Source organism: Crocodylus siamensis, chromosome 4 (genome assembly GCF_052110815.1).
Source record: "Crocodylus siamensis isolate JL-2025a chromosome 4, ASM5211081v1, whole genome shotgun sequence".
Lineage (NCBI taxonomy): Eukaryota > Metazoa > Chordata > Crocodylia > Crocodylidae > Crocodylus > Crocodylus siamensis.
In genome coordinates this window covers 139,592,991-139,607,442 of record NC_143398.1, presented here as the reverse complement: position 1 = coordinate 139,607,442, position 14,452 = coordinate 139,592,991, and the positions used below count along the sequence as shown (strand labels likewise).

Below are 14,452 nucleotides of genomic sequence, written 5' to 3'. Positions count from 1 at the left end.
CACAACACTGTGATTTTCTTTCTATGTATTTCTGTCTGTCTCTTAACTGGAGGGAAGAGTTCTTTAAGAACCTTCTGAGAGAAGTATTGGGGGCAAGAAACCCAACGTGCACGTTTGAAAGGGTTTCTATAACAGAGTAGTTTGCTGTAGCAGGGACTGAACCCAGGAGGTTATTTCTCATCCTATAATCTTACAAAGCTGCCACAGAACAGCCTGGATGTGTACTTCACACCTGCTGCACTTTTACCTATCTGATTGCCAGTAATTTATTTCTTTGTGGGTAAATATAGCCTGCAGTCAGTGACACAGTTTCAACTCCAGTCCTGGGTAGTGTTAAACAAACAGAATAGTTCCAAAATGGGTAAGCAAGAATGAGCATGTTGCAGGAGGTGTTGCTGATGGAAGAGGTTGAGGCATTATAATTATCTAGTTTTGTACTGGGCCCTGAGAGATATATGTATCAGGGGGCCAGCGGGAGGGGAAAGACTCTCCCAGAGCATCTTAAATTTTGAGTCAGATAAGATTAATCTGATAGAAGAACTTGACATTTTGTTATGATCTGTATAAAACAATAAATCTGTATAGCTAGGAAAACACACAATTCAGTGGGATGTCAGTTTATAAGTATCTTTGGTGTATCTGTATAAACCAAGGGAATTATTTTATTTTGGAAGATGGTGGAGGAGAAGGGAAAGAAGCAGCAACTTAACATTCAGGGAAAGTAGCCATTTAATAACATAAAAACAAAATCAAGGAGGTGAAAATGCATACCCTAAGAGTTGAATGAAATAAAGATTGATCCTGGGATACTTGGGACAGAAGAAATACCATCTAAAGGCCAGAACCAAGGTTAAGGCTTGCTGACACTTGAAAGATTTTGTGGTGGGATTATACCAGTGAAGCTCCCTATTGGAATTGCAGTTTAAATTAGTTATGTAGCTGGAATAAGGTAGATAGCAAAAGAATTTTTGCTAATAGAATTGCATTATTATGTTATTTAGCAGCATAACTATGTCAATTAAGGGTGTGATTTATTTTTCACACCGCTAACACACATAGCTATGTGGGCAAAAGTAAATCCTAGCTCATGCCTCAGAAAAGGAAGGAATTAAAATGCTGATACCGAGATAAGCTAAGGCATTCAATAACTAGTTTATATGAAATAAAAAGAAAAAGGGGCTTGTGTGAATTCAGGCTATGTCGAGATTTTGGTAAACTTAGGAAAAGAGTGACTAAAAGCACTAAGACTTGTACTGCAGTGGAATTGTCTCAGGCTAGGATACGACTGAGTTACTGATTCATAACTGCACGCTCATTTTCCCCTCATTTATGTAAATTCCTGCCCTCTGGCCGAAGGGGTCCAATTTACATCATTACTGTGTGGCTGGTTCACAGTTTTCAACTGTTTGTCAGCAACAAAGATGCTGCTTCAGCTTCTTGCTCTATACAGCTGGAATGGAGAACTGCCAACATTTACTTAAAAGAAAAAAAATGTAGCAATGGAAATATGATTGTCAAACAGATGAGAGGGAAGTAGGTTTTTAAAATTTTTGTTGTTGTTTAGTTTTTGGGTTTTTGTTTTTTTTTAAAGTGCTTCAATTTGTTTCTCTGCTTCCTCTCCTTTCTCTTCTTCCCTTTTTCTCTCCTCCCTTTAGGCTAGTCCAGCTCTTAATTCAAGGGTCTCAACGGGATGAGAGCTGTGCTGGCATGTAGGTGCAAGGATTTCAAAGCACTTAGTGATGATAGAGAAAAATGTCATCCACATTCTCCATATGGGGAGGCTGTGATAGGTAAAGTCACTTTACCTACCCAGAAAGTCCCCAACATCAGCAGGAAGGGCCCCTGAGACCTGATACTGTGGTCTTCATCATAAGATCACGCACAGGAGAGATCTTCTGTTCATTGCATGACTTCCCTGCTTTTAATAGCCTTATGTTTCTATTCATAAAATATTCACAGGACACTATTAAAGCTTCTGCAAAGTGCAGTAGAACTTCGCTAATCCTCTTATACTCTACAGCTGCCCTTCTGCATGAAAGATGCTGCAGCGAGAGCTGTTCCTTGGTTGTAGTTCTTTTCTTTTTTTTTGTAACTGAACGTGCTGCACTTCACTTACTAGTCCCCATTGCAATATTATCTGATGTTTCCTGACTCAAGGTCACTAGGCACCAAATGCATGCTGGGACCTGTAGTAGCTGTGTGCTATATTTCCATATTAAGACAACAGAGCAATGCTCCATCTTGGTACAAGTTGAAGGGCAGTGGGATCAAGATGGAGCACTGCAGCAGCCCTCTTTAATGCAGAGAAGTTCCTGAAGACTACAAGGGCCAGTATGCAACCTGATCTGCCTTATGCAGAGTAGCTCTGACCCTCGAGGGCCTGGCTGATTGCCAGTGAGGACCTCAGTTGGGTGGAGTTTAAGAATATGCTTGTGGTCATCATGAATGTCAGGATTGTGATGCATCTCTACAATGAAGTGTAGTGACAGCTGTGCCTTCATATCCCACTGTACATCAAGAGTTGCATTAATGTGCCAAAGCACGTTTCTGATTGCTGTGAAGCAAGTTGGACCGCTCTGTCTCTATCTTGGGTATTTTTAAAGTACCTATTGCTGTGGTGCCTTAATGTCCGTGCTGTCAAAAAGCTCAAAGGATGGATGAGAGGGAGTTGGGGAGGATAACAGACAGATTTTTCACAGAGATTTTTTTATGGAAGTACCATGTTTGGACATGAGAGAGATAACGTTTAATTGAGAATATATTGGTTTAATAAGGCAGCATGATTTAGAGGCTAGGATGCTTCCAATCAGAGCTAAAGGGGTCCTGCGTGCTGTTTTTGGCTCTAGAGATAATCTGCTTTGAGAGGTTAGATCTGTTTCTTTACCTCTCTGCTTCAGGGTGCCTATCTGGAAACTGTAAAGCATCGAGATCCACGTGATGGAATTTGCATTCAAGGAACTAAGCAGTTAGTAGCATTTTTCTTGAAGGTCTGTTCCTTGAAGAGAAAGGATTAAAATTTGACCTTTGCAAGCCACCTTTCTATTGTCTCCTTGTATTGCATATCATCCTGTGATTAAATGGTGGAAGACCGCCCTTGTCATGGGTTAGCATTTCATTGTTCTCATTCATGAGCCATGGGTATTAGTAACCAAACTACATACCGCCCCACCCATAAGTCCTCAGATACTTGTAACATCACACAGTTCAGGAATAGTTCTCCATGGACGTTCTTCAGCTAGTTTTGTGGAGCTTCCCTTTCTTTTCCATCTTCAGCCACTTTCCCTGATAACCTCTCAGATTCTCAAGACAGTTTAATTCCCTGTGGTGTAAGGGCCTTCTCTTCTGGGCCACTGCCATCTAGAATAACCTCTCTGTGTCATTCCACCTCACTGAATACACATCTCATGTCAAATCTCAGCCCAAAGCTACCTCTTCTCCTGCACCTATGCTGCTTGTTATCTTCTATTATCTATCTCCATGTAGTGTGTTGGGATACAATTTGCATAGAGGACACCAAACAAAGGAAAACTTCATTGTGTGGGCTGGTGGGTCATTTGGAGCCTTATTTTGTGATGTTTAGACTGAAAAGCAACACACTGTGCGTCTTCACGACTCATTAAGCTTGTTCTTCTGTGAGTGAGACCCACTCTTCCCAACCAGTCCGTTATGTGGGCCAGAAATGTACAATTCACCAAGATGGAAAGCCAGACAAAAGAGATGTCATCTCTGTTCATGTGGCATAAAAATATATTCATGGCAGGAAGGCAGCATCTGGACACCTAATTAAAAAAAAATAGAAGGACATTTGAGGAAATCATGCATATGTTGCTGTCATCCCATGGTCTCAGAGACAAGCAGCTAACTTTATCGTTGGAGTGGTTTATATATGCTCCTCCTTAAGAAGCTGTCATGCTTTCCTGACTTTATAAATGTGTAAAGAGAGACACTTGATTAACAAATAAATGTAAAACCACTTAATAGTGATGTTTTATTTTACATGTGTGCATGGATATTGGCAGGGGTGCATCCAGAGACTTTGGGAACAGTACCTACTTTCTTTCATTCCATCAGTTAGTAGTTTAGAAGCCAATGTATTAAGGTGACCCACAAAAACAGGGAAAAACAATTGAACCTGTCTTGTCTGGTTTCTATACAGTGTATGAAGAAATCCTTCAAGGCTTTGGCTTCTTTTTTACTGTTTTGTCTGTGTGGTTTATTTATTTATTTAGTTATTCATTTACACTCTTGTTTCAGGTACTTCCTACCCCTGCTTTCCCAAAATCATTGTGGGAGAATAGTCAAGGTGTAATGTCATGAATACCAAGGAAATAAAATACGTTATTTGAGTGGAAGGGTTTTTTTCCCCTCCAACTTTAAACAATTGTCTGTGTTAACATCTTTTTAACTGAACACCTTCCAGAAAGAAACACAGTATGAACAAATGTAACATATTTATCCCTTCAGTTAAGGGCTGAAAAAGCACCTTGTATGCATTTCTAAGGATATCTCTAGCAAAGACCCATGGAAGAGAAAGGCTTGATATTGCCAAAATTTGTAATGCGTGTGCGCAAAGAGGCGGGAGTAGAGGGACTGAAGCTTCTATAAAATCCAAAAGAAGGAAAATAAAAGGCACAACTATGTTGTCTATTGGTTATGTTTAAAAATATGGTAGGTTAAACTTCAAAAGATTCATTTACTGAGGGACATGTGGTTTACATCAAAGTGCATTCATTAATCATAAAAACTACTTGGACATGTGTCAGCCATCTCATGGAATTTTAGCAATGCAAATATTTCATAGTCCTCTGCCCAGAACTTCCTGGTAGTCACGTCCTAGCTCCTTGTCCTTCTGTATATCTAGTAGCGGTCTTCTTTTCCTCACTATTCAGAATGGAGGGAGAGTCTAATATGAATCTGACATAAGGTGACAGTTAACCACGTGCAATCTGTGTGTTTGGGTGGGGAAGGAAGAGGGAGTACAGTTGCACATGTAGATTTAAAAAACACGAAAACACAACAGGATGCTCAAATACATGTTTTGCAGTCTCTGTGTGGTAATGTCAGCCACAAGTAGGGTCACCCATCCCTAATTGCATGGGACAGTCCTAGAATGGGAACATCAAATCCTAGTCCTGGGCTGCATGACTTTGGGACAGCATTTGTCCCAGATTATCAGTATTGTACAGGGATCTAGGTTTTCCATTAACTGTGGAAAACCACAGAAAATGGCAGGTTTCCCTTTGCAGGCTGGCAGCATTCCAGCCTGCAAGGGGCTGCTGTAAGCCGGATGCAGATTGCACCACATGTATGTGTGCGCCTGCACACGAGCACATGGCCAAGAAAAGAGCCAGGCAGCATGGAGAGCAGCTCCCTGCAGGTAAGTTTATGGGAGGGAGGGAGCATAGGTGGGGTAGGGGAGGCAGGTTGAGGACCCCATGGTGAGGGAGGGAATGGGGTGGGGGTGCTGCCCTGCCTGCTGTGGGCTCAGTGCTTCCCACCCTGCTCAGGGCTCCCCTTGGGTCTCTCTCACCTGGGTGGGCAGGGGGCACATGGCTGGTGCAGAGCTCCTGTGGAAAAGGCAGCAGGGTGGGGAGCCACAAGCCCGCAGCAGGCAGCCCACATCCTTCCCTGCTCCTCTCGGCTCTGCTCCAGCTGTACCACCAGCAGAGGTGGGGCGGGGGAGGAGGAACAGAAATGGGAGCGGGCACGTGTCCTGTCTTTTTATTTTAAAAGGTTGGTCACCCTAGCTATGACCATTCAGGCATCCAAAATCGGAAGACATGACAAACTGCTTATAATTTATATTGTTCTTTTATTTGCCACCTGGATTTTTGATGGATGGGTTTTATGCTTCTGAGCTTTTTATTAACAACCTTGAGGTGTAGAAACTTTGTGGCTAGAGGCAGAAATTGCACACAAACCAGTATAAGTGATTGGAAACCAGTTCAAATCTGTAATATAAAAGAAGTTCACTTTACATAAACCAAAATGGCTGAAACCAGTTTAAGATAAACCTGAATGGATGTAGTATCAGACTTGACTGATATAGGTTAAATTGGTTTATTGAACTTCTGTCCCAGATCCCCTCCCAATTCAAGTTAACTCCCAGCCTTCCCAGCATCCCAGGATACTTTGCACACCCCCCCCCCCCCCCAACAAGTCCCATTGCAGGTTGGGCAAGCTAGCCTTGGCCCAAGTTGTCTGCTCCAGCTGAGCAGGGAGGTGTGCTCTAGTGCTTCCCGACTTTTGGCCTGGGCAGGCATGTGTCTGCATTTTTGGAATAAAAAATGAATGTCTGTTTACTTGCTTATCAGTTCAATCTACATAGCTTAGACTAACCTGTGAAGATTGAATCGATTCAGACTTGGGCATTTTGACTGGCTGTTCTTAGCCTGTTGGTTTTTAAATGAAAGGTAAGTTTCCAGTATATTCACATGACTCAAGGATTTGGTGATTTAAGAAATACCTGTTATCACAAGATTTGCACAAAAATTGCAGGAGCTGCCAATGCCAAGTTTGTCTTCATCTGATCCTGGTTCCACTCAAATATTTGTCCCAGCCCAGTATTACTATTAGGTATGAAATTTGTGGCTGGAAATGTGATTTGGCCCCTAATCATCTAAAATGGTAGCCTCCAGCCCATAGTTAAAGGCAGTAGGTTCCCTATGAGCCCCTCTAACACTGCTTATGGCTATAGGAAACTAAGAAGGGAATGAAGTGGACAGGCATGAAGTTGCCCCATAGTACGTTACTTGCTTGGTCTTGTTGCCTAGGGGCTAGTGGAGGTTGGGAACTGCTGTTCTAAAAATAAGTGAATAAGGAGGTGCTGACTTCACTTTTAAATGCTGCTGAATTAATGTCTTTCTTCAAATTGAGTACTGAGTAGCCACAAAACTTTGGAGCAGGTATCTGTGATTACTGACACTTGTTGGTATTACTGTGATTATTGGTCTTTGCTGTGTTTATCTGTTCGCTTTCTCTAGCACCCATCACCAGTATGTTTAAAAGTTTCAATGGAAGATTTATAATCTAATGAATAATGAGTTGTCAGTGTTGATGAGAGAAACTCTAGGTGGTTTTATTTATACTCTTCTTTTTGACTGTAACTGTGTAAATTTAAATAAATGGGAGAAGAGGTGTGGGAACTGCCAAAGATGTCTCTCTTCTGGAGTTGCTTTGGTCCAGCTGTTAAACTGGCTCCAGCCTGTTTCCCGCACCGCCCCCCCCCCCGCTTTTTTTTTCCTGCTGCAGCTGTTGCATTTTCATCACTGACTCCAAATACCACATTTCCCATTAGCGCCAGAGCCTCTGCTGTTCCAAGGGGAATGTAATTTGTGTGTCTTGCATGTATATTATTGCTAGGTGACCTCCAGCAATTGAGGTCCTTATACCTCTGAATGCCAGAAGGCAGGATTCCTTAGTATGACACACACACAAGACCCAGAAATGTGAATGGTGAGCTCTGCAGAGCTGCTGGCAGCAAGCAGTTAAGTTTTTATTGTCTTAAATTCTGCTCTTCAAATGCCACTGCACTATAGCTGGCCTTATCAGTATCTGATTTAACACTGGATGTCAGCATATTTATTTCTTCTGGCAGTTTTAGTATCATGTCACTCATCGACTGTCACAGTTGTGTCAGACTTTAGAAGCCTGATCCTAAAAATGTTTGCAAATAAGATGCCACTGTCTATTTTAACGGTTTTCATCTTTAATTTATATAGTTTAAAAAATGATTTTTGTCTGTGCAAGACATTAAAAAGTCTGGCTTTGTGCAGGCTTCCTTGGCCCACCTATTTCAGTCCTGCTTTAAACCACCCTCTACTATACTTGTTTGGACTCCTAACACAGGTCTGCCAGTTCGCCTCAGTCATGCCCGGCAGCCCCCTGCTGTTGCAGTTCTGGGCTCCCTGTGCAGCTCTGCCAGTGCTTCTTACTTCAGACCTGCAGGTCCCCTTGCATTTCTAGCCTGGGGCTCTTACACAACTGTTCTTAGCACAGTCACTTCTGAGCAAAGTGGGCCAGTTGTAGCACCTCTGCACCGACATGGCACTTCTCTAATGCATTCAATTCAGACAGAATCATTGGGGGGTTGGGGAGAGAACATGGCTAGGAGGACAATTATAACCCTGTAAAAATGTGTGAGGGGAGGATTTGCCTGCCTCTTAAGAGTATGTCCAGATGATCCCACATGTGCCTCTTGCCACGTCTCAAAGCTGTTTGATACTCAGCAAGAGGCATGCTGGAAACAAAAAAAACATTCCCTGTGCATTACAGGCTTGAAACTTGACACCTGGATATCCAAGTATCAGAAAAACCCTGTAAAAAAAGCGGGGCAGGACCATGCCCTGAGGCAACCAGAGGCTTGGGTCCTCCAAAGAGATGCTTTGGTAGCTGGCCAGAGCATCTCTATTCCTGCTCCTTGCCCTGATGCTGCAGCATGCTGTCTGCCTGTGCAGGGAAAAAGCAGTGCAGGCTGCAGTTACCTGGACCTGGGCTCTGTTCTAGGTAAGTGGGCAGCGGTGTGGGGGGGGCAGTATCTGGAGGCAGGACCCAACCCGGCATGACAGACGGTCCCTGTGAGTGGTGCAGGGCCTTGGGTGACAGACTGAGGGGCCCAAAGTTGCCTGAAGGCACAAGGCGTCATGCGGAGGTGGGCTGGGCTTGGCCTGTATGATGCAGCACAGGCAGCGCCGGGTGCCAGGCAGCCAGGGCTGAGCCCTGCTGCCCCACGCTGCACAGGGGGGCTGTGCCAGGAGGCCCTGAGTGCCCCGATGGCTGCTGGTGAGCTGTGGGCTGTGCAGGGGCATGTGGGCCCTGCAGGGTGGGGGCTGCGGCCCTGCAGAGGGGAGGGGGGAGTTAGGACCCTGTGGTGTGGGGCAGTCCATGTTGTGTGGGGGGCACCCCTCCTGAGCAGTTCCCTCCACACAGTTCTCACACACCTACCTATCCCGTGCCTCCCCACATCCCTCCACACCCACCCACACACCCACCTGCATCTCCCCACATCCCATTCCCACCGCCGTCCTGCAAACTCCAGATCCCCCCGGCATGCACCCATTGTGCCCAGCTGCTAGATAGGATGAGACATCCTTGTTAGTGAAGGGGTCAGGGGGACCTGTAATTGTTCTATGATAAGAAAAGCAAACATCAAAACACCTAGATATTTAGAATTTATTTTACTATGATGATAGAGACACTGGTAGGCTTCCAGATTACTTTAACGTTGTAAATATATTAATAAAACATTACCCAACTGCTCGCTTGCTTGCTCTCTCTTTAATTGTGGAAGAACATGGATTTTGGAGTATATTAAAGAGTGAATTTGGGATTTTTTTATCAGAGTTTTTGCAGTTTTTAAATAGGGAACACCAGAATTTTTGCTAGTGAGGCAGGTGGCAGGACCCAGGCAGAGGAGCCTTCTCACGGATGGCACCTGAGACCTAGCTGGAGGTGGCTGCCCTTCTGGCCACTTGGGACATTTCAAAGCAGGCCACTACACTGAGAACATCATACAGGTGATAGTTGTCCAGATGGCAGGGCGGCAGCACACATGGCACTAGTGCCATATAAAGGCCAGCTGCGCAGCCACAGCCTGCTGGCAGCTGGCCCAGAAGTGCAGATGCCATGAAGTCCCCATCCAGGTCTGGCAGGCCCGCAGCCTTGGAGCTACATGCTGTCGCAGGTGGCAGCAGGCCATAGCCAGGCAGCAGCCCTCATTGCTAGACTGCTGCAGTGGGTAGAGGGTGCAGGAAACTGTCAGTTAGGGCTGCTTCAGCAGTTCAGCTGGCGCAAGGGGGTAGTGTCCACAGATACCAATTGACCAGGCCCCAGAAGCTTGTCTATTTGTCCATTCAAAATTGCCATGAACTCTTAAGGCCCACCCGGTAAACTAGTAGCCCCACTATATGGGAACTAATGGATGAATGAAACAACTGATTTTGTGGGACAGCTAGGGGAAAAAAACAGGATAGGAATGACATGGAGGTCAAAGGGTCCAAAAGTGAAAGTAAGTGCCCTGGAGACCATACCCACCGGTCCTCAAAGGCATCCAAGGAGCCGGTGGACACCGCCCACTGATGCTCTGCCCAGAAACGTGGGTGGACAAGTGAGAGGAAAGTGGCCCTGCAATCTTCAGGCACCTTCCCAGCCAGAGCCTTCTTCCTGGTCATATACAGGGCCCACTTGGCCAGGGCCAGGAGGAGGTTGACCAAGAGGTCCTGAGACTTGGTGGGGCTGTGGAGGGGATGGCCAAAAACAAAACAGTGTGGGGTGAAATTCAACCAGGACCTCAGGAGGAGGTTCTGGAGGTGGAGGGGCTGCAGCCTGGCACACTTGAGAGTCATGCGTGCCAGGGTCTCCCTCTGCCCACAGAAGGGGCAGGAGACCAGGGTGTCTGTGACCCCAGAAGCTCTTGGGAGCAAGTAGCCTTCAGCTGCTTGCCAGGGCAGGTTTTTATATTGCTAGGGCCAGCACAGGGCAGGTTTTTATACTGCTGGGGCCAGCACAGGTTCTGGCCTCAGGCTCAAGCTCCCCCTGGCTTAGATCCAGGAGGAGCTGGGCAGGGTTATTTTGCCCAAGTGGCACAACCTGCCCCATAGCAAAGTGCATGTCCAGCCATGTGCACCGACACAAAAATCCCTGGCTCAAATTTTGCCGCTCCTATTTGAGCTGCTGCAAGTGCACATGTTTGCATGTGTGGATGTGCCCTAAGTGTGCATCAGCTCATCCACTCCTGTCTCACAGTAAGTGAAGCTAAACCACAGTGATTTACTTCTAAATGAAGCAGGTGGTAAAACATTGAGGTTTAGCTTCTAATTATGGTGAAACAAGAAGACATAGGAAACAGTTACAGCAGATTTAGCGTAATGTATTGTAATCTCCCTCCTTTTTCAGTGGGCATCATTTTGCCTGTCCACACCTGGAGAACCATTAATTTGTCCAACAGGACCCAGTTATCTATAAACCATCCCTGAGACGAGTTTCCTGGCTTGACTGTTTCCAGCAAGGGTATTCCATAGTCTCTTGGCAGATGTATCCTTTTGACATATACTGTTTACTTTGAAAAGGATCCTGCATTTTCCCTGCATTTGTTAGCTCAGGAACTAAATTAAACTGTCTGTAAAATCATTCCTCTTCTATTTGAGTGTCTTTTTGGGGCTGCAAGGATGTGTCGGATAAAATTGCCTACAAATAAATGTAAATTAGAATGTCCCCTTGCCTGATGCATAACTGTTATTGCTATTCTTTCTTTAGTTTGCCATCTGCACCTAAAACTACTAATTCACTTCAGCTTTTCTTATGATCCAAGGCCTTACTTTACCAACCATTTGTCTAGTATGATTCTTTCATCATCCTTTATAACCGGGGTGACAAGCATAAAGCCCAGGGACCAGATACAGCCCATGGAGGTAGGTCATTGAGCCTGCAAGGCTTTTTGTGGTCGAGAAGACCCACCTCAGTGTAGAAATTCAGTGCTGGGGCAAGTGGTGATGGTGTTAACCTCTGTGGCTGCCTATTGCTGTGTTAGCAGTCCCAGCATCCAGAGGGTTAATGCTGCTGAATTCCTGGTAAAGGATCTCTTTTAGGGATGCAGTTCTGTAGCAGTGGAGCAAGTAGTGGTGGCTGGTATCCCCTGTTGCTGGCAGCTGTGGGGGTTTATGTCACTATCACTTGCCTTACTGCTGAATTTTCAGATTTGGCCCACAAGGTCAAATGAGTTTCACACCCCTGTTTTATAATACGTAGGCACAGATAAGAGAGGTATGGACCGCTATGGTATAGATGAGCTAACACAATTTAAAGCAAAACTCAGTCTGCAGTACTGTCATCTTTTTCACCTCTCCATGTTAAACATTGCTAGAGCACACATGAAATTTCTATCTGGGTGTTGATTTTTTTGTTTGTTTGTTTTGTGGAGCCCTTATTGCAATAAGTCTCTTTTATCTCTTTGTGAGGAGATCAAAGTGTATCTTATATTTTCCTCTGAAGATGGGTAATGTCTGGGCTTAATGCACTGTCTGGTGAGCTGGAACTGCAAAAGTGCTAGAGGAAAATCTCTTTCCTTGTAACCAGATAAAGCATTGGTATTGGCCAACTTCAGGGTTCTTGTCATGAATCATGGAGAAAGTGCCTCCTAAGAAGCCACTGTTTGGTCCATTTGTTTGTCTGCAAAACATAAGCTGTTAATAAAGACCAGGATCTTGAAGTGAGTGGAAGGCGATACAGCCAACAGAACACTGATGTAATGCATTCCGTTAAGCTTGTGTTATTTATTAGCTGAGACATTGCATGTTGAGCTAGATAGAAGGTCCCCGGGGCCCAGGCATAGCGGATCTCAGTAGCTGAATCTGGAGGTGATGAGTGCTTGGGAAGATGTATTAGACAGTGCTGGCTAGAGATGGAGGAAGAAATTTTCCTTGACAGTAAAGAAAATGTCTGAGTGTTCAAAAGTGCCAGCAAGTCCAAAAAGACCTTGAGATGTCACCATCCTAAAGTGAATGAAGAACTGGCTCTTGCTGGGGAGGGCAAAACCATTACTTGGGATAGCTGATCAAAAGCTTTCCTCTTCAAATGAGCATACTTTGTCTTGCTCACATTGCTGTTTAACCAACTGTTCCACATCTAGGTGCTAACTTTTCCTGGACACTTGAACAGGCAGACACTTAACATGCTTTTGATCTGAAGATGCAGCAGAGCTAAGGGCTGTCTGTATTGCTGATATCCAGATCTAGAACATTTCATAGTTTCTGAAAGGGTTTTAAAATAAAAGTTGAGACTGATGCAGAATTGAGCCTTGTGGGACTCCACAGAAGACAGGCTTCAGAGGGGAAGAGCACCTGCCTTGCTTTTAACTGTTTGATACTTTTTTGTTGAGAGGTGGAAGAGAAGCCAACTCAGTGGTTTGCACCTCCCACAAGGCCAGTTTGTGGAGAGTCATTGTTACCTAAACATTAAGGGTGGCAGAATCTCTGTACAGATCTAACAGCGCTGACATAATGATGCTTGCCTTTGCCCAAAGGAACTTTATCCATCAACATGAGCTATATCCTGGACTGATGCCCAACTAGAAGGAGCCTGGGATACCTAAGGAGGTTAGGTACTATTGAAGATAATTCATCACTACATTCTCTATCACCTTGTCTGAGAAAGTAGGTTTAGAGCAGTGATTCCTAACCAGGTTGTGGTGGCACCCAGGTGTGCCTTGAAATCTTTTCAAGGGTGCTGTGAGTTGCCATGCAAAGTTAGTGCTGTTAGGTATGCAAACATGGTTCACAAGATAAACTTGGAGATTTCAAAGAGGAATCCATAATGCTAAAAACATTCTGCCCTCTTGCAGTCTTCCTGCATTCTTTGCAACAGAAGAATTGCTTTTATTTTTCTCTAGACAAAAAATGAGTGAAAACTGAGATCTAGCATTTTCTGTGGGGCTCCTTGAGTCTGTTGAAGGGTGCCTTGACTCAAAAAAAGGTTGAGAACTACTGGGATACAGAGAGACAGCTGTGACTGTTAAATCACTTATGCTGAAGACTGTTTCCTGAATGCCACTTAGCTTCCATGGTAAGGTCTCAGGAGAGGTTCTCTCCACCACAGGCCTGGCCATTCCTGCATTATATGGCCTGTATGTTGTCTTCCTAAAATTATAAGACCCTAACAAGGATGCTTTCTATTATATGGCTTTAGTTTGTAGCCCCATGGTAAAATCTGTGGCGGGGATCCTTAATTCTAGGAACTTAGATGGCTACTATATCCCTTTTGGAACCCTGGGAGGATGTCCAAATGTAGCCTCGGGTGGTCCTTGTGCTGTAAGGTATCTTTAAATGATATCCTCCACCCTAAGACCTAAATGGACCTCTTTATTCTAGCATCCTAAAGTGTTTGTCTGCCACTGGAAGGCCCCATGGAAAGTTTTAGGGTGAGTGGGAGCAGCTTACTTGTGAAGAGACGCAGGTTGATTGCAGTCTGTAACTGACTCAGTTTTGTTTCTTGGCTTTCGCTGAAAGCGATTTGCATGGGATGGCACACAGAGGTGTACCTGGGGAGCAATGCAGCACGGGGCTTTGTTAATGGGTGGGCTGCCAGGGGTGGCAGCTGGGCTGGCTACTGTTTTTGTGTCCCCCTCTACTCAGTGCCTGAGGCTGGTGCTCTGGTTATCCCCCTCTTCAATTATGCTACTAGCAGAATATATTCCCTTCAGTATTTCATGAATTGCTGGCTGTGGGATTAGGTCACGTTCAGGAATGAGGCACTGGTTGTTCCTCTCTTTGCTTAGTGTTAGATTCTGCAGGCCTGATGGCACATAGAAGAATATAGCTGATCTTTTTCACAAAGGAAGCTGAAGACTGCTCATACTTTGTGCTGTGGAGCTGGAGCCTGGGTGAGGATGGTCTTTAATCAAGACATCCAAGCAAGGGGTCCCTAATCTGAATTCTTCACTACAACTGGGATCTAGCCT

General features: G+C 44.8%; 1 protein-coding gene across 3 annotated transcripts in view; it reads left to right on the top strand.

Moving 5' to 3' along the window:
• Window positions 1–14,452, top strand: part of TSPAN9 (tetraspanin 9) — a 290,042-nt gene that overhangs the window by 56,844 nt on the left and 218,746 nt on the right. The window contains exon 1 of one of the 3 annotated variants that reach the window (XM_090043920.1): window positions 8,487–8,505. The exons of the other annotated variants lie outside the window; for them this stretch is intronic. The gene's annotated coding sequence lies outside the window, so the exon portion shown is untranslated. Of the gene's footprint in view, window positions 1–8,486; window positions 8,506–14,452 lie in introns of those variants that run through there. 3 annotated transcript variants of the gene reach the window in all.